This window comes from Excalfactoria chinensis, chromosome 9 (assembly GCF_039878825.1).
Source record: "Excalfactoria chinensis isolate bCotChi1 chromosome 9, bCotChi1.hap2, whole genome shotgun sequence".
NCBI classification, from domain to species: domain Eukaryota; kingdom Metazoa; phylum Chordata; class Aves; order Galliformes; family Phasianidae; genus Excalfactoria; species Excalfactoria chinensis.
In genome coordinates this window covers 4,195,463-4,220,942 of record NC_092833.1, presented here as the reverse complement: position 1 = coordinate 4,220,942, position 25,480 = coordinate 4,195,463, and the positions used below count along the sequence as shown (strand labels likewise).

Sequence of the window (25,480 nt, the reverse complement as noted above, 5' to 3'; positions counted from 1 at the left end):
GCTCTGTTACCCTCACCGTAAAGTTGTTCATGTGCACATTTGTGCAGAACTTCCTATACTCTGGTTTCTGGTCGTTTCCCCTTGTTCTGTCTCCACATGCTGCTGAAAAGAGTCTGGCCTCACCACTTTGCCCCCCACAGCTTAGATATTAATAGACCTGGATCAGATCGGGTCCCCTCTCAGTCTTCAGAGTCCCAGATCTATCAGCCTTTCCTCATAAGGGAGGTTATTTAGGCCTCTCATCCTCTGTTTGTCCTTCTGCTGGACTCTGTATATTCCCCATCTTTCTTGAACTGCAGAGCCCAGAACTGCACACACTGCTCTAGATGTGACCTCCCCAAGGTCAGGGTTTTTCTGAGAGCATCAGACTTGATGCTTGATTACACTGTGATGGTGGGCGAATGCAGTAATTATTCAGCTTGGTAAAATGGAGCTAAAAGCTGTTCCCTGTACTTCTTAACAGGTGTTATTCATGACCACAGCAGATTCTGTATGTGCCTGTGGTTTTAATTAGCAAATTCTAGATTGAGACTTCTGTGTTCTCATTGTGGAGATTTGAGAGAAAGGAAAGAAGTCATTTTAACAATGGGATAATCCACTTCTACTTTGCAGTTTGTAGCCTACTTAGTGTTTACACATTTTTCCTAGTAGTGACTACAGTCTTTTTCTGCTCTGCATTTATTCTCACAATTTTACTTTTCCAGACTTGCAAGTAAAAATCTCTAAATAGTAAATGAACACCTGAAGATAACCTACAGGCAAAGAGGAACATGACAAGGCTGTGTGCACCCTCCCTTCATTCAATCCTCCCCTGGATTTTATAGAGATCCGCATCCTCTGTATAGCACCATCAGTGCATTTGCTTTAGCAAAAGGTCTGCGAGCTGAAGGCAGGAGGCTATCTGATATTTCTTTTCACTTCCAGAATTCTGTGCTTACTGCTATCAATTACAAGGTTTTTGTAAATGATAGGGATGATGAACTCGGAGGAGCTGCAGTATATTTTAAACATTTATATAGGGACAATAAGGAGTTTGTGAAAATCTACTCTAGGAAGTCTCAGAGACGTTTCCAGATAATTAAAGCAATGTGTGGAAACATGAAGTCAGCACTGTTAGGGTTTTTTAAAACAAACTAGTAATTTAGGAACAAATTATAGGAGCACATTAAATTAACTGTTATTAGATGAGGAAATGTTAAGATTATTAAGATAATAAAAAACGATTAGTGCAGGTTTTTTTGTCTATAATGGAGTCTTTCATAGAAAACCTATTATATTGGACAGGCTGCAAATATTTGGGGTAATTTCAGGTATGAGCCAAAGCTTAAGGGTCTTGAGCTTTTTTGCTGCAGGAGCAGCATGCTTTATGAACAATGTACTCTTTGAAACACATTGTCAAACTAGGATTGAAGAAGTGGTTGCCCCAAGAGGATTTCAGGCAGTGGATAAAAAGTGTGTCTACCAGGTTTATATCCTCTGGGAATAAATTGTGGCAGCTTGAAACAAAGAAAAGTTATATATATATATATAAAATTCTTTTATCTGCTCACACTAAGTTGAAAACAACTTGTCTTGTGTGGCCATGTTATAAATGTGATGAATTTTCTGAAGAAGGTTATTGCCCCTGATTTTCTTTTCTATAAGCAGTAAATTAGAAGTATTTCCATTGGCACTTTCCAGTCAATGCCTCAGCAAAGGAGAACATGTAATGTTTACAGTGACTGATGGAATCGATCTCTAATATCAAGGTAGTACCTTTTCATAGCTGTACCAGGCTTCACAGATAGCTTGTATTCTCGTATCATTTTAATTTTCCTCCTGCAACTGTGATTAAATAATTAGAAGTTTATCACCACTTTAGGCAGAAATTACACAAGCTCAATAATGTATTGGTTATAAGTTTAGGATATCAGGCACCCTCGTGATCCTTGAATCAGATCTATTTGGGTTCTTCCCGGGCCCTTATCTGAGTCAGTCACCACTATTGATTCTTTTTGGTTAGTATGCTGCTGTGACCAAACTTCTTCTTTTTTTTTTTAGATTAGCATCAAGCTGGAGCCAATTAAGTTGACCTTCATAGCAATTGTTTCCCATCTGGTAGTCTATTCAAATGATCTCTCTTCATTTATTAATACCAGTTCTTCACATGACAAATTTTTGTCCTTCAGAATGACTTCCAGCCCACAAAGCATTGCCCTAAATTTGACTGGGCTTTTCCGTGTGATAGATTATCGAGCTTATCAAATTGTCTGCCAGTTGTTATGTCAGGTGCATTTCTATACCATATCTCACCTACCTGTTCTTAAAAGTAAGCCCCTTTTTCAAAGAGGAAAATTTCAATTCCCACACAGTATCTTTCTGCTGTTTTTATTGTTGTTATTGTATTCCCTGGACTAGAGATTGTCATTTTGAAATACTATCTTTGAAAAGAGTATAAACAATATCTGTTTTTTTCCAGACTCTCATGTGTTTTGTATATATTAGGAAAGTCAGGGCTCCAAGTGCACCAATGGGCTTTAAGTGTTCTGAATGGCCTCACCTGGGAGCTCCACCTGTTCTGCTGCTTATATAAGCAGGAGCCTCATTAAAGTTCACACCTGGGCCTGAACTGAAAGGGCAAAGTATAGAGGTGATAGCAGTAGTGCTGCTTTCTTTGGGGGAAAGAAGGGGAGCAAGTCTGGTCCTTGGTAAGTCTGGGGGAACCTAAGCACTAGCTTGGGAGCAGGTACAGCTTGTAATGGAGCATGGGCCCAACTGCAGAGCTGGGATATATATGAACCTCCTTGATGTATGGGCTGAAGATGTGGTGGATGTTAGGTCCTGGGTGGGACTGGCTGGGGTAGGTAGTGCCTGTTGCTGTACTGAGGGTGCTGTAACTGTATGCAAATAAAATGCATACAGCTCTGTGGGGCTTTGTTTGCTGAAAGTGGTATCTCAACATGAGCCTTAAGTGTAATCCAAGTAGGGATGCTTCTGGTTTCTGTGGTACCCAGCTTTCAGTTGTGTTGTGTTTATTAATTTACTTAAACTTTCTTTTCAGCCCAATTGCTTTCAGTAATGAATATGATAGTTAAGGTAGACCTTATTTCATCAAGCTTTATCTTGAATCTGGGAAAAATTGGTGCAAAATCATTAATGAATCTTTTGTTTTACTTAGAAAGTGAGCTAAGTTCTCCTGTATGCACTAGTCAGATGTCCACCTTTGAGAAAACCAGTTCTGAGCTTTGTTCTTGTAACAAAGCCTGAAATGAGGCCAAGGCTCTTGGAGTTTGTTTCACTGCTGACATCTTGCAGCGCCCCATTACATATCTGTGGATAGAATATCTATAGTAGTCATTAACACGTGCTCGTTACAGTCTGCCATCTGTAGTGGTGACAAAATGAGCTACATTATTGCCTTGAAATGCTGTGATCTCAAAACAATTTTGTCCTGTGTTTTCCTCAATGCGTGTGTGAAGCAGTCAGGAAAATAAGCTCTGCGAGGAACTTTTCTTTGCATGCTTTGTCTCATTCTTATTGTTTGTTCCAGATCTTTCTGTGGCTTTTAAGTTCCCCTCCAGATTAATTTAAGGAGGTGTGCTTATCCTCCTATCATTTAATTTAATTAATTTATTTATTTATTTTAACTTGACCACCGATTACAGTTTTTATTGCCATGCTTCTTTAAAGCGGTTGCCTAGACCTTGAGTGAAGGGTGTACGGTGCCCCTTTGGGCCAGCAGCGCTCAGAAGAGAAAATACACTGAAAGCCTCTGCTCAGACACAAAACAATGTGTTTCTTCAGGAAGGGAAAAGATATGAAAGGAGGCTAGGATAAGGACACAGACAGCTTCTGAGCATGAAAAGGTAACCTGATCTTGTAAGATTATGGAAGGTTAGTGTTCTGTCAAGGAACAGAGAATTCCTTTTGGGAGAGTAAAAGCAATGGATTAAGTTCAGTGGTACCTGTCTCTGGTTGTGCATGGTGATGTTTTTCATGCTCTGATTAATAGGAAAACTATACTAAGACAACAATCAGAAAACTTCATTCTGAAGTTTAATGTGTTTCCTAGCAATGCAAGCCTCATAACATCTCAGATAGCTCAGGAAAGTTTACATCCCTGCTAGGCTGGGAGAGTTTATTATTTTTCTGTAGTTTTATGAAGGAGTTTTAAATACAAAATTCTTCCAAAACCAGAAATCTTCACCAGATGTATTGATGTCTCGGCCTCTAATGCTTCTCCTGTTTTTCCTTTCTTTCCTGGGGGGGAAAAAAAGAAAAAGACAGAAAAAAAAAGTTGCTCCTATTTGTTACTTTAGGATTGAAATACTCATTTGCATCCTTCTGCTGTGCTGTCTGACTTCCCTTTTCTCCAAGGTGTCTCCCAGTGCTGGCACTGCTGCTGCTTTTCCTGAAAATCCTTTTGGGTTTGGCTGCCTTGCTACAATTTTTGCTTTAGGGCTGACAGTCTGACCCCTAGCAATAAGTTCAAAACATGAACTCATTGATGGTGCTGTGATAGATTGTATAAATTATCTTGCTGGAGTTACATAGGAATGGGCTAAACTTTGTATTGCCACAACCAGAAATTGGTCCTTTCTAATATCTTTGCTAAGGCATATCAAATTATACCATGTTATTGTCATCGCAAGTGACCCTGTTCACTCCTGCTGCTACTTTTTCACGTATAAATTTTAAGAGCTCATATGTTAGTTCTTCAAACTTTTTCTCAGTGAAAATTAAAGCATTTTCTATTGCTATCCTTTGGATGCTCTAAACTCTGCACTGTGTTGTCCTCCTTGGCTTAACAGTCATGAGCTACAGGGAACAGATTCTACATATACACTTTATAACTCCATTACTTCTTATGTCCCCCTCCCTTAAGTTCTGGTAAACCTTGTTGAGAGATGTGTTTGGAAGGTATGTCGATGAAGGAAGGATGCAAAGTCAATGGGTAGGAAGATTAAATGGTACCTACTTTTTACTATAATTGTATCATATATTAATACTATAATTGTATTGTATGTTAATTAATATAACCTAGGCCTCACTGGAGAATATGTCAAGATCTTAATGTAGTGGATGCACCATCACCACAGAGATGTTAACTTGATAAGGTTGACTTTTATTCATTACTATATTTATTATATATCTGAAATTTAAGGAACACTTTCACTGGTTCATAGAACAACAAGAGGTACCTTTCTTGGTGAGCTTGCTTCTCTCTGTTGAACACAAGCAGTGTTTTCAGAAATGAGAGACATTAGAAGGGATATGCAAGATTCAAAGCTAGTTCTGATGCAGCTTTACGCAGTAGAGAGACAAGAGTATGTCTTACCTGGTTGTGGGGAAAGCACTGCAAACTCATTAAAATGGCAGAGCCAAGACAGTCTTCTAAGCTTCAAGCTAAGCTGAATATGGAGCTTCTGTTAGAAGCACAAAGAGCCAGCACCATACAGAAGTGTGGGGTACCCCCAGGCAAGCTGGTAACTGGATCCACTAGCTTGTACTTAAGTCTGGATAATCTGTGATCAATCACACACTTTAAAACTTGTCTCTTGATTGAATTGGAATGCCATTAAACCTGTCTCATCTTGAATCTAAAGACAACTAATGGTTGAACTGTTACAGGAGGAGCTAATAGTTGCATGTATTTGTCTTAAAAATCTATGCTGTTAATCCATCAGTCTGTCTCAGTAACTTTGAAATTTCACATTCTCAGCCAGGTTGGACAGACTGATATTAGTTTCAAAGGTGTTGTGCATATTGGTGGCTCAGCAGAGGCCAGGTGCACATCCCCCCTTAAAGGAGAACAATTGTAATTTGGCATCTTACCCTTTCCAGAAAACAATGGTAAGCTGGGAAGTCATCACAAATGTAACTTGGGTTTGACAGCAGCAATTGTTGATCTCTTGGTTTAAAAAGTTCTCCGTAATTCCTTTGGTTTATAGGGCTTACATGGCTCTGGGGACTGAGAGGGCAGGAATGGCATGGAGAGGGCATGGGGGAGAGAAAGAGTTGCTAAAGGTTGTAGGATGCAGCTGAGTAGAGAAGTCACTTTATTATGTCTATAAGATAATGTTCTTTGTTTCTTTTTAATGAGAGTTTAAAAAAAACAAACACAAAAAACTACCTAAAAAATTCTTATAACCTTGAAATGGTCTGATGCAATCTAAGAAGAAAATAATACACTGCGAATGTACTGAACAGTAACATCTTTAGCAGCTAAGTCTGAGCTTGAATAGAATAAGTTGCAGTAAAACCTGAAAGGAAGGATTAAATTGAGGATTACAGTATATAATTGAGATGAGATTGACATTCCTTCCTAAATTGGATATTACAAGTGTGAAAACTGCTTATGGGAGCTATTGATGGGAGCTCTTAGCCTGCTATAAATACAAGTGTACAACAGAATACTTTTCAGTACAATGGTGAATGGTCCTAGCTGTGACAGGGCACTTTAAGTTACCATAACTACTTAGCATGCCTGGAAAGCAAAGCTCTGGGGTTGTCTTTTCTTGTAAGATTGTATTGTGGCTGGTACCTTTTATGCCTTTTATGTAAAACCAGATTTTTGCCTGTTTGATTCATTTCTTTGTTATAAGAAGTTATAAAATGATGGTAAAGAAAATGGGTATCTAGAGAGGCTAAGATGGTATCTGCCATTGTTCACAGACTTTTTGCAGCTGGGAGAACCTTTGGCTGGGTTCAGGGATGCACAATGCAGGAAACTGCTGTATTCATGAACCTGTTGAACTGTAATTTCTCCTTTAGTGACAGAGCCATTTTTAACTCCTGCCCACAGAATAAAGGGTTTCTAGACCTGCACCCCATATGTAACTCTCCTATCTGTCAAAAAGCAGGAGGATGATGGTAAAGGAGCAGGTAAGCTCCTCCTGGGTGTTTCTTGAGGAGACATGAGTCCTGACATGCAAAGGGACACTGAACTCTTGCCTCTTACATGGACCCGGTAAATGCTTTGGATGAGTTACGCAGTCTCTGTATCCTAGGTGGTACACTAGGGGCTGTGCCACTGCTTTACTTCAGTGGTGTGGTGGAGGTAACTGTATTAAGGGTTGCTGGATGCTCAGATGCTCTGATGCTGTTTATTAATAGCCTAGATAATCAGTACATCTTAGCTGCTTCTTGGGAAAGTTGGTGCAAAAGTTAAGAAGCAGCTTTTAGACATCTAATGATTTCATATAGGAGAGTTTTCTTTGTATGACAGCATGGATAACATCATCTAAAAGAAAGGGTAGGGAACTGGACTGCCATCATAGCGTATAGACTGGGTTAACTATGTGTTCTGTTGTGATCACTCATGTAGCAAATCAAAACCGGGTGCACTGGATAAAACTATACAGAGGAATAAAGAAAACATCAATGAAGCTGAAACATTGTTTCTGACTAACAGAATAGAATGTTTGTGCAGAGGTAAATTGTATAAAACAGAGAAAGCTAGAAACATCTTTGTTTAAGCTACAACACTATTATCATACTTTAAAGAAATATTTGAAGCAGGTTTTTTTTGTTTGCTAGTTCTAGCCCAGTGGATATTTAAAAGAGTGATAGATGAAGAAACCCACTTGTTGCAAGTCCCCAGGCTAACAGAAGAGAGTAGGGAATATAGTTCAGACAAAGACTCTACATGCCAGTTCTGTCATTTAGATTATTAATGTGCTGTGTTTGGTCCCTGTGGAGAGCTTAAGCTGAGCCAGAGACAGGATGTGCATCCAGTGAACATTTCCTACGATACTGGATTCATAAAGTTTTTTAAATAGTCTTGAAAGTTAACTCCCCTCCTCCCTTTATCTGTCTTCCTTCCAGAGGTGCCCCCAAATGTTTGATTTGCCTTGAATTTGTTCCAACACCAGTCACTGAATGTTTTACTTGTGCTGAAAGAAGAAAGGTCTTTCTGAAGAGGAAAAGGTAGAGGCAAACATGAATTATCAGAGCCATTTCTGGTTAGAGATTTGTGGATTGTTTAGGAGTTTGTTTTAAAGAAAGAAAGGGAAAATGTACATTTAAATGGGGTAAACCCAGGAGTGATTTATCCTATTAAATTCACTCTTTGGTGTTTTATTTTCTAATCTTCTTTCCTTGCAATCAACCATCTGAATTCAACCTTCTTTTGCTAGGACAAGCTTTTAATATCTCCAGACTTCAACTTATGCTTAAATGAACTTGTATAATGCTAACAAATCCAGTTTACCCTCTGGTTTGGAGTAATAAAACTGTGGTTGCTGTGACCTTTTGGAAAACCTGAGTGGATGTCACCTGATGAGTTTAAAGTGTAACTTGAATTTGCTATGGAGCTTGGTGAGGTCTGAGCAAGCCATAGCCAGAGGATGGAGGGAAGTAAGATGTGGTAGGGACATAAGACTGATGGGACCTTTCAGAATCATAGAATATCTGGAGATGGAAGGGATACACAAGGGTTGTCACACAGGACCACTCATAAGCCAAACCATGTTTCTGAGAGTGTTCTCCAAACATTTTTAGGATTATCAGCTTGGCTGTGATCACTGTGCTGGGGAGGCTGCTCAGAGCCCAGCAACCCTCTACTGAAGAACCTTTTCCTAATACCCAGCCTGACTCTTCCCTGATGTAGGTTCGTACAGTTTCTTCATCCTATTGCTGTTGCAAGACAGATCAGTGTCTTTATCTTCCTTGCAGCCACAACCTGAAATTAAACTATGTCCAATGAAAATATTGCTCCAAAACCATGAGCAAAGTCTGTGTTTTTTTGGTGTGGCGGTGAACTCTCCTTCCAGTTTGGAACATTCTACTTACTGAAGTTGGTTGTTTCAAATTGGCACCTCCCTGCTTTGGCTCACCTGGGGAGGTAGGGCTTATTCTGCAGCCCTCCTCAGAGAGAAACATGGTAGTCATTCTTTATCATCAGCACTAAGTAATGTTTTATAACTGGGGAAATAAGTAATTTATTAAAATGAAAATAGAGAGTGGGGAGAAATAGAGGGTGCTTAAGGTACAGAGGATATAGTTATCCAAGCTGGAACGTGGCCAGGATACTTAGATTAATTTCCACATTCTTTCACAATATTGCTTGGGATCAGTAATGAGAACAAATGACCATTTATGTCTAGGTTTGTCTCTCTCAGCCTATATAGGAGGTGAACAAAGAATCCATATTGTGCATGGGCTCCAGAGTTTTTACTGTATTTGGAACATTTCAGTTCAGGTCTCTAAACAAAGACCTGGCTATTCAAAAGTGTTTGCAGCGCTGATAAAACTATTACTACTAACTGGTAAAAGTTAGTAATGGGGCTGCTCATTAGTCAACACTGCCTCTTTCTGTATATTAAATGAAGAATGTTTTTCAAGTAACAGGAAAGACCTAACAGTGTCTAATTACAGAGAGTAGTTGGTAACTATGTCACTTTTATTTTAATGGCACAATCAATTTTATAGATGAAAGTTTGAATTAAAACTTAAGGAAACTGTAGTTTTAGGCAGACAGCCAAAGCTTGAATTACTGTACTTAGTAACCTGAGAAAAAAATAATTTATAGAGGTTTACACATGTCTGTATTTTTTAAAAGGAGCTCTTGATTGCTTTTGTTTCTATGTCTCTTTTGAAATATTGACTAGAAATCAGATGACAAATAATAATAAACTAGATGGCTCGAACTCAAGTGGCCCACACTGGGAACACGTGTGAATCGTCCTAACAAAATTATCTTAATCAGGCCTGTGGCTGGATTTTGGAATGCACCTATCATGGCTTCATGTGGTAGAAACAATTCAGAAGTGTCTCTTAAGAATGATGTTTAGATTTTTCTTGTGTTTATTCTGAAGCTATTTACATTTTTTTTCATATTTATTCTAAAGATATACTTTTTCCCCTGCTAATGAGTTCATTTAGACAGAACAGTGTTTTGAAAAGTTCCTGCTCTCTCACTGAAACTGTAGATGGGAAAAACTCTGAACTGACCCCAATCTCTGAACTCTGAACATTGTACTTGGGGAAAAAAAAAAAAAGTATTTTACCAGATTTTTGTGTCAAGAGCGGTGAAGGAGCATCTGAGGGGAATATCAAATAATACTGGAGCTGGTCATGTCTCGTAACTCAGGATCAGCTTATCTTGTTGAACTAAAAGTTGTTTGTTTGGTTTTGGTGGGGATTGGTGGTTGTTAAGGAAACTCGTCTTCAAAAACCTAAATACCTTAGTTCTCTATAAAGATTAGTTTATTTTTGATGTTGTGCAGTTAAAATTCTTTTTACTCAAAATCTGTTGAGGAGTAGCTCTTATGTGGATACTGCAAGAAACGAATTAAATGTTTTGAACTCAAGTTTTTCTAGAAAGTATGTATTGATAGAGCACATGCAGGACTGAATGGAGATGGTTATTTCCTTTCTGTGCCCTGATTCATCTGGCTTCCTACCTAAACAAAGGGTCACTCTGTCTTCCAGGTTCCACAAAATGTTCAATTTAACCAGCCAAAAAAACTGAGGATTTCTAGCTTCTCCCTCTGGTCAAACCAGTTGGTGGTACTCAAGTTTGACCACTCTTAATGTTGCAGGGACACAAAGGTCTTCCTACATATTTTATAGTACTCATACAGTATAATTGTAGTGGCTGAAGGGCTAATACATCTTTAATACACATGCTATTGTGTCCCTGGTAGTCTAGTATTATTTTAGATCTACTAGTAAATGATTTTTAAATATATTCCAAGTTTGCAAGTTGAATTGCGAAAGGGAAGACTTTCTGGTAACAGCTGGAAATCCCTAATTATAGTTCATGGGTTACACAGTCAGCTGGTAAAAAATTAAATCTGTAAATAGGCCCTGAAAGGCAAGAACTCCACATCTGTAGTTGAATTCTGAATGCTACAAAACCTAGAAGGGAATGGGTGAATATCTCTGATGTTATCTTTCAGTATACCAAGGGATGAAAACATCCATCCCTTGCAGGATAAGGAAGGGATGGATTAGGTTAGTATTTATTAAATCATGGGAGGTCATTAGTTGTCTGAAAAGTGAAAGTATTCTAAGTTCTTATGTAAAACTACATAGTTATCTGCTGATTTCTTGCCATGGATAAATTAAGACAAGCTTCCATTTAAGATGAGGTCTTTCAATAAACCCACCTGTCTTTTTTGCACTTATTTTATGTGGGCTGAAATATTGTTGTGCCAAAAGATGGGCCAGAATCCAGAGTGATTGCTGGTGGGAGTGAAGATATCTCTGTTCTCTGATTCCCACAGTACTTTGGATGTCATACACTTAATTTGAACTTAAAGGTGGTCTGGGAGCTGATTTCTCAGTCAGGATTGCTGGAGGACTGGCACTGCAAGCACTTGGGTTGGGAAGTGTGAATAGGGAATCACGTTTTTAGTGTAAGGCAATAATTCAGCATCCCATTTGTTGAGTCCTTGACCCGGAGTAGAAGTAAACTGGTAGCTGATTAGTAATCTCTTGAGCTCTCTAGCTTCTCAAACCACACTTAATTAAAGTAATGAGAATGGTTAAAATTTTAAGAGTTATGAATAATTTCCCAAAGCAATTATATTTCTTCTCAGGGCTTTCAGTTTTATACAGTTTAAGGAGGCTTACTTAGATTTCTCAGCAGTTTTCATTGGTAGATAGATATATAAATATATAGAGCCAAGTGATATAATTGTACCCCTCAGTGACAATTAAAATGGCTTAACTTAACAAGCTGCCATGGAGATACACCCACCAGTTTGAGCTCCATGGCTGAAAGTCTTTTTGCTTTTGTATGAGAACTCTGGTTGGATAGAAAAAATTCAGCTATTCACTTATACAGTTAACACAATTTAAACCAAATAGACCAATCAGAAGAGATTTAATTCAGCTGTGCTTTTTGCACACCAGCCTTACTAATGTTAGCCAGTCTGAGTGTCCTGAGGCATTAGTAGATGCAATGTCTGATAGAGGATTGTTTTTCTGATTTTTTTTCTCTCCCAGAACATATAAGTCTTATTTCTGTGTAACCATTTTAGTTAGCATCTTCACATTATCTTTATATCTGGCACTTAGACTGAGATTAAACCACGTTCTTATTTTCTTTGCAATTTTGGGGAAGGCTGTTCATTCTTGTCTGAAGAATCTGACCTTGTTTAATGAGGCTGAGATATCATGTGCTCCATCCGGACTCCTGATCTTTCCTATGTCGTTGTAAAAGCCCACTGATTACAGGGGAGCCTAATGTGCTTAAAACTTCTCAAACTGAAGCAGTACGTATGCCTCTAAAATAATGCATCCAACAAAAGAAACACCCCCAAATTAAAACTACATATGGAAATAGTTTCCTTTTCTGGGTGAAGTTGCTTCTACGCAGAGGACACATACAAGGTCTGTTCACTGCTGTTGTCTGTAATGTGCTTGTGTGCAGTGTGTCTTTGCTACTCTGTCCCCAAAAATAATTGCAATACTTCTATCTCTTTCCATTATTGGGTCTGTGTCTTTGAAGACATCATACTTTTCCTTTGTTTTGCGTGTGCCCTTAATGATTGCTGATTGTTGTAGGAAATGTGGCAGCTGGTTTGGCTAAATGGGATCAATAATAAGGCAAAAATCCCCATGTTCCTTGATCCTGATATGGGGAAGAACTTAGCTGGCTTGGGGACAGCTTCGGAGATGTCTTCACCAATTGGGGTGTGCTGACAGAAGTTTCTGGTGTGTATAGTGACTCAAGAGCCCTGTTGACAGCTAGACTGTTCAAAGAATAATTTCCTCCTCATTGCATGGAGGGTTTTGCTTCATATGCACCTCTCTGTTGTGCATGCTTGTCACAGCATTCTAGCTGGACTAAAGTGACAAAGAACGAGCTCAGGGAACATGGCAGGAGAAAAGTATAATCACAGTACCTAATCTTGTTAGTGCCAATGATTGTTAACCTCTCTACACTCCTCATAGGGTGAATGGGAATGTGATGCACATCTAGTGTAGGTAATATGAATATCTGAATTTAATAGGTGTGTACCATTTTGTCTGTCTCCTTATTCTTTGGGATGTCTTGTGCTTGTATAGACTTCACATGGGTCCAGTGGGCCAAGCCTCTGGTTACCATTCTCATTTTCCCAGTCATTTTCCCAGTTAAACCTGTACTAGTGGAAGATTATAATCATCCTGAATGACAGTTTCCGAAAGGGGAGAAAGAGCTTACTGCTGTCTTGAACTGTGCATAAAAGAAATGCATCAATAGAGAATGAGGTGCTATTGTTTAGGGGAGGGAGAGCAACAAAAATTAAAACAAAACCCAACATTCCTTCCCCTCCTCCTAAGAAATAAACTGTACAGACCAACAGTACTAAGTGTTTATCTTGTTCTGTCAGTCAGCTTCATGTTTGCCCTTTTACTTATACAAATCCTGCTTTATGAAACTGGACAAAAGTCAGTGTTTTCAACTCATGGAAGTTTTCATTGTTTATTGTTTCCAAGTCTTGTGGCCAAGTTACAAACCAGGTGTATAACCATTCCAATCAGGATATACTAAGTTACCTGACACTCATGGTAATCAGTGCTTCAGTTCTACGTGTTTTTAGCTGTTCTTAATGCAAATTATCTATACATATATTATATATATACACAACTTATTTCTTCTCTAGATATGGAACTTCCTATACGTACTTGTACTAGAATGGAAATTCATTATGTTTGTTGTGGTCAGATATGGTTCTCAATACTGAAGTATGCCTTACTGCATGCAGTCCCTTTGCTGAAACTGATTTCGTTGCTACTAGGGATTTAGAGAGTGATCAAGAGGAATGAGAGAGAAATGACAATTATTGTACCATGAAGTAGTGCCTTATTATAGGACAAATGTACATAACCACATAGCAAGAACAGGTATGTCAGGTGAAAGCACACAGGAAATTTTTGTAAGGGAGAGCGGAAACACTTTTGTGAATGGAATTTATTAGCCTCTGCATAACTGGCTTTAAATCCCTCTAATTTACAGCTGTAAAACAAGTTTACAAGTGGAGGTACTGAAGACTTACAGTTCCAGTGCAGCCTCTTGCAGGACACCGCTCATGACTGGCCTCCACCTATATGTAGTCATTGACAACAGCCCCCTGCATACAATCAGTCCACCTATTACTTATTTGCCTACTAGTCCAGCTTTCAAATGCATATCTCTCCAACTTAAATAGGAGAATGTGATGTGGAGTCATGTCAGAGGCCTTGCAGAAGTCCAGGTAGATCAGTTGTCCTTCCTTTATCTACCAGTGTCATTGCTCCATTACAGAATGGATCACATCCTCATCTTGTGTGGTTTCTTCCTGGAGGATCTGCTCCATTATCTTCCCAGGCACAGATATGAGAGTTACTGCCCTGTACTTACCCAGGTCTTCCTTTCTTCCATTCTTGAATATGGGAGTGATGTTTCCCTTTTTTCTAGTCACCAGGGACTTTGCCTGACAGCTGTGATTTTTAAATATGATGGAGGAGAAAAACAATGTCAATATCTATTTCCTCTTTTATTTTTAATGTGTAAGATTGGAGGTCAGAAGACTTGATGAACAGATTAGCTCCGAGACCATCCCATTCTGTGGTCAGAAATACTGGGTGCTTCATGGAGAAAGATGGCCCCTTGTGGGGGTGTGATTCAGCCTACTGCAATCTGAGTTGCCATCTGTAGTTGACACCTCAAAGTGCTGAAGGTGCTGAAGATTATTAGGTCTTTACTTTGTTAGATTCAGATTAATCCCTCTTTGTTTCAGGCACCTATGTGCTAGCATAATGCTTGCTGCCAGAGTCTTGCTCTTGTTTATATAGTTTATTAAGTTCTTCTACATTGCAAACAATGAATTTGTACTGTATAACTCTTAGGACATAGAACAGAGTTTCTCCTAATCTACTGTACTGTGTTTGAGTTCAAAATCAGCCACCTGGCATTTGGGTTAAGCGTGCTGACAAGCTACACGTTGTGCTAACAGCTGTGGTTATGTAAACGCCTGTGTTTCTGAGGAAGTGATAGGAAATGCATTTTTATATTGGCTAGCAAGCACCTTTCAAATGGAGATTACTTTTAGCCAAACTGGTCCTGCCAGGTTTTGATATGGCTTTTGGTGTGGGTTTGATTTAACCTGGTAATTCAAGGACCTGTATCTCCTTTCCAAACACCTGAGCTATGCAAAAAGCTGGTTTCAATTTAGACTTGAATCAGTTTGCAGAGCTCTGTAGTAGTATCCACACATCAGAAATGATGTAACCCAATGGATGTGAAGTGAAATTAAAGTGAAATACGTGTACTAATAAAACAATATCTAATGTAATGAATGAGAAAAGCAAAATAGATGGAACTATGTCCATGGTCATGCATCAGAAAGTTTTCAGACTCTTTAAATACAGTGTAATTTAATAAAGGGGAAGACTCTCCACTATTCAAAATGTAATAAAGTGAAGAATGTGATTCTGTAATCACGTTGGAATTTAGTATCAATAACCGCAAAATAAGGAGTGCATTGATGAAATGGCATTAGAGATTAGGACAAATGTGCACATTGATTTGTGAATGATTGAATTGATATATTCTTCAATTGCAGTGACACCAGTATGCTGACAAAATGGGTTTCTATTAGCACACTCTGTTAAAAGGAAGATTGTATTTCTTAGTGAATAAAGTTGTGGTTAAAAGGAAAGGAAATGTCCCAAGGAGCTTGAGCAGCCTGCTAGCCCCATCTGCAAAACTGCTCAGTGCTCAGAAATGGTTCCAAGCATGCAGTTCTTCACACACACTTTATCCTCTAACACCATGAAAGATGGAGCAGTTTGGTGTAATAATTTTACTAGAGTTGGAGCCACAGCAAAGTCAGCAGTCTTCATGTTTGGAATGCAGAAGCTTGAGGTCACTGGGTAAGCTTTCTCCTGTGAGGAGCAAGGAGAGGTGCTTGTGTCTAATAGTAGTTGGCAACTGGGTATGGAGAATGTAAACAAGAACTTATGTGAGATACAGATTAAATGAGGGAAATTCATACGCTTCCATTTATCTGTAACAAACGATGCTGAGTTTCAGATAGTGCCTCTTTATTGATGGTAAAATCTCTGAAACAATAATCTCTCAAATTATCTCATTGCTGTCCTCTGAAGATCTGTATAGGCTGTTTGGTTCCATTACTTTGAGTAGTGAATGCCTATGCTGTGTGTGCTATGAGTAACGAAGTAATACATAGGGAGGACAAAGGTCCTTGTGCCTCAAGTACAGTTTGCAAAGTCACTTCAGTTTGGCAGTACTATACAATATTTAACATACAAATGTTTTTGTGCTCTGTTCCTCTTACAGTATAGAAATACAAGTAATGATAATCTTTTTGTGTAATAGGCAATTTAATCATAGTAACGTGGTCAGGATCCAGGTTGTGAGTCTCAAGTATCAGAAGTCCTTGGGGGGCTTGAGTTACTCAAAATGGGATCTTTGCCAGAATCTGTAAACCATCTTCAAAGAAAAAACAGGATAAATGGACTCTCGGTATAGAATTGTGCCAGACTTTTAATTTTCAGGAATACGTTTTTTTCTTCAAACTAGAAGAGAGTAGACTTAATTTGTTAATCAGTTGAAAAAGGAAGAAGGGGGAAGGGTAAGGCAGTTGACATTTTAAGCTATAGAAGCCTGCGTAGAAAACAGATTTATCTTGGCAATCAAGATAACTTAACAACCATAAACAGTGTCAGAAGGAAAAATTACATTTTGCTGTAGCACAGTTCATATACAGATGACTGATTTCTCTTTCAAGTTTGAGCACAAAAGGACTGTTTATATGTATTCAGCATCTGACCTAGCTCTTGAAAAGCTGAGGAAGGATGGCTAAAGGGCTCTCAAAATGCTTCTTGGCAAGGAGTACAGGATAATAATCAGTGTAAGTGTAAATAGTTCAGAATGTTGATAAGTTGTTGCTTCAGATAAATTGCAGTGCTTGCTTGCTTACACAGATGCAATCAAAGTTGTTGTTACAGGACATAATATATCAGTTGTGAAGCTAGTTTGGATACAAGCTGGTTTCTTTGTGCTTGGGGTGTGCTGGAATTACCCGTGCATCTGTAAGGGCAGTGTGTGTGCATAATTAAGGAACGTCCTGCAGCATATGTGCAGTTTCTTTATGCATCAGATCCTTGTGCAGATAAGTCCCCTGTAGACAAACTGGATGATATGCTGATGTAAATACAAGTTAGAGTTTGACTTATTAGATAACCTCTTCTGAATGTACAGACCATAAAGCAGAAAGCATCTCCTATCACTTCTATTAATTAGTATAGATGAGACCAGTGGGACTCTTCCAGCATACTCAGTTTCAGTGGTCTAGTGCTTAGCTGTGACAGCTTTCTTTGCTCTTGCAATACTCAGGCTTGTATCCTGTCTGCATCCACCTATAGCTCCTCCACTTCTGAGACTGTGCAAGATCTGCTTGCTTTCAACTTACTACAGTATATAATAAGAGGAAGGTAACAGTGTGGCAAGAAATGTATGAGATCCTGATACTGCTAGTTTCCCCCAGATTTTTCACTTCTTGAGGTGATAAACTAGACAGATATTTCCCTCACTTTGATTTTCCTTTGGAGGCTCCTTTTAGTGGTGTAATTCAGTAAGCTGACCTGTTGTGGTTTAACCTGGCAAGGTAGATAAGCCCTGCACAGCTTGCAGCCCTTCACTGCTTTCAGTAAGATGGGGGAGAGAATTGGAGGAAGTTGGGGGTGAGGAGGAAAGAAGTAAAACTTGTTGGTTGAAATAAAAGGTATTTATTAAGACAGAAAAGGAAGAAAGAAATAGTAGTAATTACAGTAATGTATTTAGATATACATATTTACAAAACAAGTGATGGACAAGCAATTGCCCATCACCAGTTCTCAACCAGTCTTGAGCAACAGCTGCTCCACTAGCTGACTACCTTCAGTTTTACAGGGTTTTTTTCACATGACACTGTATGGTATGGATTGTCCCTCTGGGCAGTTGAGGTTACCTGCCCTGAATCTGTCCCTCCCCAACTCCTTGTGCCCCCCAGCCTCATTGCTGGTGGGACAGAATGAGAGTCTGAGAAACTGAAACATCCTTGGCTCTGTGCAGCACTGTTCAATGACAACTAAAACATCGGTGTGTTATCAAGCTTGTTTTTCTCCTAATGCCAAAACAATAGCATCGTAGCAGATACTAGGGAGGAACAATTGTCTCTGTCCCGGATGAAACCAGGGCAGCTGCCTTAAACGGACATTTCCACTTAATTTTCATGTGAGTAGGAAAGAGAATTGTCCTTGTTCTTGTCCTGTTGCTTCTCACAAACTTTGGTTTACAGGACAGTGGTTCCTTGAATATTAAATGTAGGTGAATCTCCAAAGAGCACAGGAAACTGTGGCTGTGTAAATCCCACCTGCCTGTCCTGCAGAAGGATCTAACTGTGATAGATGTTTCAGTGTCAGATACTTAATGCAATGCAGTGGTTTAGTATTTTAACTGGGAAAACCAAATCCTTCTGCTTTTACTGTTTTGCTTTTAAATAGCATCCTTCAGTGACTGCAGTGTTACTGCTTACTGCTTGCTTCATTGCTATTAGAGCTAACGAGTGGGGTGACAGACTAAAGCTGAAGAATGTTGTGTGGCCTGGAAACTTGGTCTGATTTCTAAGTGGGTTGAACAGACATGCACCAAGTAGGGAACTTCTAGCATAAGGTTCTGTAAATATCTTAAAAAGAGACCTTATTTCAAGGGGATTGTTTATTTAACTTTTTTGTATGTGCTTAATATTAGTGTGATTAAGGAGCCCAGATCCTACTTGGTTAACACCAAGACTTTCAAAACAAACATGTGATTTTTTTGGTGCCTTGAACAAATTACGTGGCTTAGTGCATTGCTGCCTCACAGCTACACTGCAGTAATAACGTGTGTGCCCTTTTTTTCTTTAAAGCACAAGTAATTTACAAATGCCTAACTAGAGACATCTTGAAAAATGCAGTTTTCCAGAACGTTGTAGAATATTCTCTGCAGGTTGTCGTTCAGGCTCAGTACTGGAAAATGCAGGTTTTTCCAGCAGAACAACTGGGGCGTATATGGCAAGAGTATATTGGTGTCCTTTTAGGAAATACCACTTTAGCTGGAAAATGTAATGGTCATGTTTCTGAAGAAAGGTCTCAAATAGGAAGTATTTTGAGATCCCTGGGGTTAGTCATAAGGGACTTTTGTTTTCAACGTAGTATTTAACAGAGCTTAAGGTACACACTGCTGGACTTTCTTCTTTGGACTAGCTGCCTATATACATTCCTATGCTTTCCTTTAAAAATGCATACACTTCAGTTTTATCATGCTAGATAAGAAGAATATTCTCTCTTGAAGCACTTAATAGTTGATGCTGATTTTCCCCTAAACTGGTTTGACTGTTTAGTACCATGAAATGATTTAAGAACAGAGAAGGAAGATTGAATGTCACCTGAAAAACTGGAAAAGTTTGCCACAGCTTATCAGGGCTCTTAAGTAAACTGGAAAAAAAAAAAAAAAAAAAGTCTTACTAGGCATCACGTTAAAAATAAAAGTAATTGTGTGGTTTCAGTGATCTAATTCAAGGGGAAAAAGTCTCGGGCATGTAGCATGAGGAATGTTACGTAGGCATTAGAAATATTAATAACATGTTGAACTGTTTTATCTGTTCTTTCTGCCAGTGCAGCATTTCTTCGTTTATGAATTGGCCTATGTATTGTTAGATGAGTCAGTTGCAGTGATTAAGTAAAGGAATGCTCTTTGGTAAGAAAAAAAAGAGATCTACGAACAATAGAAGCTAAGAGAATTTTAAAGCAAGCGTAAGGAACGTGTAGGGTAGTCCTACTGATGAGACAGAAAACCAAGGGCCCGATTGCCTATGCTTGTTAACAGTCCAATGGCCCTTTTTGTAGAAAAAAGGCATAAGACCTCCAGTGTCCTGGCCGAATTCCAAATCTGGATTCATTCTCCTTCGAATCTCCTTGAAGGATCAATTAGATATGGTATTCTCTTCTATATATCCTCTCATACAACAGAGTGTGCTGTCAGGGTCTTTCTGATGTAATTATAAGGGAATTGCCTATGTTACTGAAGGCAACCTAGAGAAACTGTAAGATTGCTCTATGTAGGCTTTGACTCACTATACTCCTCAGCTGTTATGTTAAACACATTAAGTCTAAACTTGACATTTGCTTGGGTTGAGAATGTCTCTATTAAATTTGGCCTAAGAGAAACTTAAATGCCATGTTTTCTGCTAAAGTGATGAAATTTCTTCTTGCACTGAGTATTAAATCAACCTTCTTGAAATGAATGACCGCTAAGTAAACACAAGTTTACATCTCGTTAAACGTCCAGGGATCACTGTATCATATAAAGGTTTCTTTCTATAGCCTGTTTTTAAAAAACTGATTTTTAAATTAAGGCTTATGCTATAAGCATTATTTCTAGCTCCTTGGGGAAAAAAAACTACCTTGTTTTTGAGTTCATTCAAGCAGATATGAGCTTGTCTTAAGATTGGTATGGATCCAGCTTTTTAGCAGTGTTCGGTTTCAAATGCCATCACTTCAGATAACAAGCATTAATTGATTCTGAGAGGCAGTTTCAGTGTTCTTCCTAAACTGAGCTTACTCCCTGATAATGTGATTGTTTCCTTGATTAAAAACTTCAATACAGCTGTCATTTCTGGGTCAAATTGAGAATTAGATTGTCTGATTTCTGAACGTGCAGAGAATTCATAACTTTCATTGAAATGTCAGAAATGTAAGTATTCAATTTTCTTAAAAGTTGAACCATCATGTTACAAGCTAACAATGGTGTAAGACTTCATAAGGTTTTTTGTTCATTAATTCCTTAGAAAAAAATGCTATTTTCAGGAATGCCCAAAGCTACCAGCTTCCTGCAATCTGATTCTTCAAGAAAAGTTACCTTGAAAAATGCTTTGGAAAAGAGAATTGTACAATTTTCATCTGTATAGTGTGGAATGTAGTATGGGGTATTTGTGAGTCTTGGCAGCACAACTGGATGGAAAGTGTGATTCTTTGAAACGTACGTCTTTATCTCTCTATATTTATATCTATGTATATATATATAACATCTCCTTGTATTAATGTATTTATACAGTACTATAGGAATACCATAAGATCTGTTAGGCTGGGGAGATCAGCAGTAAATCATGTATAACTATATCTAAGGCTTTGTGAACCTGAGATAGCCCAAGATGCCTCCCTTTGGGCCAGTTCAGTGACCTGTGTGAGGTACTCTACTCACCCAAGCATTCCTTATAAGAGTGGCAGGTATGGAAACAGGACTGTTGTGAAACTTGAGTGCTGTCAGGTTGAGTCCCAGGACATCTCACATGGCATTCTGGAAACCTACATTTAGGGAATGGATTGGTTCTCCGTCACTCGTGTCAGAGGCAAAATTTTTACTGACTTTCTTGGGACCTTGGTTTTGCATTAAAATGAGTATGAAGTATTTCCACATTATTATTGTTGTTTTTCCTCACCACAGCAACATCTGAAAACTCATTAGCTTGGGATTATTCGTGGGTTCTGTAGACCAGAGTTGAATTATAAGTGGCATAAGAAATCTCCCAAGCCTTCTGGTATTTTTGCTTCTTTTTTTGCTTCTTTTTTTTTTTTTTTAATTTAATGTTGAAAAACCGAACTTCAACTTTCTGTTTAAAAAAAAAAAAAAAAAAGTCTCTGAGGAATAAAAATGATACAGCACTCCTGTGGCTGTTGTTTCTAAAGGATGGAAAAATGTATTACTGGACTTAGTGAATTGCTACACTCAGTAAGCAGCAAACACAATTAAAGCCAGAATATACTGTGTTCACAACATACACTAAATTATTTTATCTTGGCAAGTTTCATTTAGTTTAAATAATTCATAATGTTCTTTTATTAAAATCTGAAAGGAAAAGTAATGAATTCTTGGTTGCATAATGTCTTGCTGTAAAAAAAACTCTTACATTATTAAAATTATAAATGTAATCACTTGAAACTTTTTTGGCAAAAAACAAACAAACAACACTACTGTTGGAGGTGACTTTGTGTAGAGAACGATGGTATGTGGAAAGCTGGAATTAGCAGGATGTGCTTTAATGTGGTATTGCTGGTTGTTTGCTCACCATACTTTTCTTCATAGATCTCCGTATAATTTGCAAGGGCAGGTAGTATTGTTTCCACTGTGCTCAAACCAGGGAATAGAGAAATGGGGAGAGGTGAAAGAACTTGTACGCAGCTACCCAGAAAACAGTGTTGCAGCTAGAAATGAGAGTTTCAGATTCTGATCAATTCTCAGTTTTTCCCCTTGTAATTCAGCACAGCAATTTCATCAATACATTATGTTTTTCCATTATGATCTGTTCATAGCATTGTCTCCAGTTGCTGTTTTGGACACACTTCTTCATGTCTGTGGTGAATGTCTTAATCCTGCTTTTCAATCTAGTCCTAGTTTGAGTCCTAGCTCAAGAAAAAGATATTTTCTGTGAGAAGTGATTCAAACTTTTGCTGCATGGGAATGTATAGAAGAGGGGTGAACAGTCTCCTGAGCATAATGATGTGAACAGAAGAACCTAATAGCACGGGTGATAAAAAGCAGCTGAGGTAGACAATCCCTAAAAAAGATATTTTTATGTGAAAATAATGAGTGATACAATCTAAATGGAAAAAAAATGTTATAGCAACAAGAGGAGTAAATTTGACAGCAGTCCGTGAGCTTGGATTTTCTGAAAAGACACTCTTTCTTCTTAGAAATTCTCCATCATTTTGTCAAGTTTTTTGTTATACAATTCTTAAGTAGCCAAGTGAAAATTGCCCTTGACTGCAGCCTAGCTCAGTTGCTGAGAAATGATGTACGCAGTACATCAGGTGCCACCTAAAGCTCTGCTGAGGCTACTTTTTGCCAGCTGAAGGTCTAGCCCTGATTCTTCAAGGCAAGTACGTACACAGTGTTATATGCTGAACTTGTTCTTATTGATGCTCAGGGGAGCAGTCATATAAGACAGCATGGACATGGTCTATCACAAAATGTTTTGAATAATAGAGGATACATAACTGAGGTTGTACAGTGTACTGAGAAAGCAGTGCTCAGCGACTGAAACTCCAGCTTCTAATAATGTGCAATAGAATAAAACTCCATGTGTTTGTATTCTTCCCCAGATCAGGACGTCAGACATGCTGAAGCATTTCTAAACCAAGAGTGCTTTGTGCTGCTTTTGATTTATGCAAGCTGCATATCAGGACAGTGACATCAGACCACTTTTCTTCTAGCTGGCTGTTGAGTTCTCACAGAATTAGAGTATGCACCTGACACAGCACTGACAGACGGTAAGGGAGAAGGTGGAAAAAAAATCCTTTTTCCCTCTCTTTGTACCATATAATTCTTCCTTCTGTCTCCTTTTCCCTCATCTCTTTCCATTTTTCACCTTCTAAATGTCTTTGCCCTTGCTGTATTTTCTCTCATTATATCCCAGCTCCCTTTCTTTGTCTTCTTCCCATGTAGTGTAGAGGTGTTGATCTTTAGACTCATTACAAAACCATTACATGATCCACTGTCGCTGGCAGAAATTCAAGGTTTAGCAGTGCAACAGGTGGCTATTTGCTGAGGACTTTCATAAAGTGGAATCTAGCCTTTTTAATAGTCTGCTCTTTTTCACAAACACTAACTTCACATACAATTATGTAGTGTTAAAATAATTATGCACATGCAAAGCATTTCTAAAAGGTCTGTACATTGTAAAACAATGCAGGCAACATTTAACAACACGCGTGAGTTGTGCTGTAGCTGTCCACTAAAAATGTGGAATATAGCTTAAGTTTTTTTTACCTTAATGGAGAACATTTCTAGGCATTGTCTGTGTATATGTGAGAGATTTTTCTTTCCCTCAGGTTTGCCCCCTGGGATGTTGCTATTCACTGAACCCCTGAAAATCAGCTGATAGCAATGTGAGTACATTCTGAAGTGCCACAACCTCACTAAAATCGTCACAGTCACACCTGGAAGAACTGCCAAGCAAACCCTGAACAATTCAAGTAAGTGGAAAAAACTCTTTGGCTTTTGCTTTATATATGAGGAAAAAAAAAAGAAAAGATAAAAAAAAAAAAATATCCCCAATCCCTTGATTGTCCTTAAGCACTTTCTTTCATTCGCACTTTTGTTATTTAAGTGTTACTTCAAGAATCAATAAAACAAAGAGAATTACCTTTTATCTTCCAAGTGTTTCACCACTAGCACAGACTTCAGGAGAGATGAGCTGATCTTACTGTTCAAGTTCTGTAGATATAGCACTGTAGCAGCTGATAGGTTGATGAGTCTTTTTGAGCCTGTCTTCATGACATCTCCACATTGGAAGTTCCTGTTTGACTTGTGATGCTGGGTAGTCATTGACCAGCAATCTGAATCTCATCAACTTGCTTATGCATTTCTTTGGATGTTTGGATACGGAGCACTTCCTTCCAAGCCTCTTTTTCCTTTTAACACTCCACTTATGTTCTTATGATCTGAGCATTTCTACAACTTAGAGTTGTATATATACCTTGCTTATGGTTTTGAATGAGTTATAGCTCCTCCTTGAGACACATTTACTGTTTCTACTCTGAGCAAGTGCAGGTGGCCTCTGAAATGCCAATATGGTTTGCAACACATAGAATAGATAATAACATTACCCTGAAAGACATACCATCATTCTTTGGTGTCCCCAGTTCTTAAATTTGCCAACAAGTATCCTCATTCTCTTTTTATCTGTGCAGAGGAGCGAGAGAATGAAGAGGTTGGAAGTGTTTTTGCACAATTACCATGCAGCAAAAGATAAATTTCCCCTTGCCCTGAGATAATCCCATTATTCACTGTGGACAGTGCAGTTAAAAGTATACCCATATCCCTTTCTTGGTTGGACTGAGAACTATCTAAATCCACTTTTTATCTGTCAGAAAGCTGCATTTGACCTTAAGAACTTCACACACTGAAAACTGCTGAATCAGTGAACAATTTGAGTCAATCTTATATCAGAGTTGCAACAAGGTTTTCCATTGGAAAGTCATTATTCCTTGATCAAGTTAATTAGAACTGAATTACAACTGATTTAGTCATTCAGTTGGTAATCCCATGTGTCAAAGATCTGGATGAGGTATCGGATTGTTTTGGATAGTCTATTCCCAATCACACTGACCTGTCAGTTGAACTACTGAAGTTCATTTTTTTGAATAGTGTGCTCTTACTAACCTGAGTTTGCTGCAAGTTGACTTTTTAATGTGTGAAATATTCTTTTCAATGTGTGAAATATTGCATAATTGTTTATTTATGAAATTTATTTTTTATTTTAACCGAGTTGCAAAAGTGTATCAGCAATACACAGGGAATTTAATTTTTGCTTTTGTGACATTTGTTCTCATCTGCAAACAGAAGTACCTTTTATGAATGTTTCTTCCATTCACCCTTCTCTAATTCTGCTTAATTTCTTCACACATTTTTACAGCAACAATTGTTAGAAATTAAATAATGCACTTTCACAAACGGTTAAAAGATTTTGAAGCAGAGTGCTGT

General features: G+C 38.3%; 1 long non-coding RNA gene across 2 annotated transcripts in view; it reads left to right on the top strand.

Moving 5' to 3' along the window:
• The first annotated feature begins 2,610 nt into the window (after window positions 1-2,610).
• The window catches only part of LOC140256433 (uncharacterized), a 64,742-nt gene continuing 41,872 nt past the window's right edge, over window positions 2,611-25,480 (top strand). For both annotated transcript variants that reach the window (XR_011904713.1, XR_011904714.1), the window contains exons 1-3: window positions 2,611-2,687; window positions 23,098-23,265; window positions 23,827-23,970. This is a non-coding gene — a long non-coding RNA (uncharacterized lncRNA). The remainder of the gene's footprint in view (window positions 2,688-23,097; window positions 23,266-23,826; window positions 23,971-25,480) is intronic.